At 36.3% G+C, this 402-nt stretch overlaps 1 long non-coding RNA gene across 1 annotated transcript in view; it reads right to left on the bottom strand.

Moving 5' to 3' along the window:
* Positions 1-402, bottom strand: part of LOC122636802 — a 268,896-nt gene that overhangs the window by 99,887 nt on the left and 168,607 nt on the right. The window lies entirely within an intron of this gene.

Here is a 402-nt window from a genome sequence, read left to right as displayed (position 1 = left end):
TAATTATTTGTCATAATATTCACATCGTGTGCTTAAAAAATATTCATAATATTTCATTTACGTTTTAGTGTAATATTGTAAATTCAACGATGTAATTTGCTATGTAGTCAGAATTCTCTTGTTAGTACGTTTTTATTGGGATTTGAAGAGAATCCGTCTGCGTATTACGATACTCCCTACGTATCAAGTACCTTCGTTTTAATCGATTAGGTATCATTCCTCTCCATCCTTGATTGTCCTTCGGCACGCTTGGATGGGCCAGTACAGGTGGACGGGAAGGAGTGGCTCGGTTCTGAGAACGTAACACTCGTATCTGATTTTGATAACATGACAGGTATTTTTTCATTTGTCTTTCCCTTATCAAACCAATAACAGAATCAGACAATTGGATGAGACGATTGT

Source organism: Vespula pensylvanica, chromosome 23 (assembly GCF_014466175.1).
Source record: "Vespula pensylvanica isolate Volc-1 chromosome 23, ASM1446617v1, whole genome shotgun sequence".
NCBI classification, from domain to species: Eukaryota; Metazoa; Arthropoda; class Insecta; order Hymenoptera; family Vespidae; genus Vespula; species Vespula pensylvanica.
The sequence above is the reverse complement of the archived record's forward strand: the minus strand, read 5'-3'. Positions and strand labels throughout refer to the sequence as shown.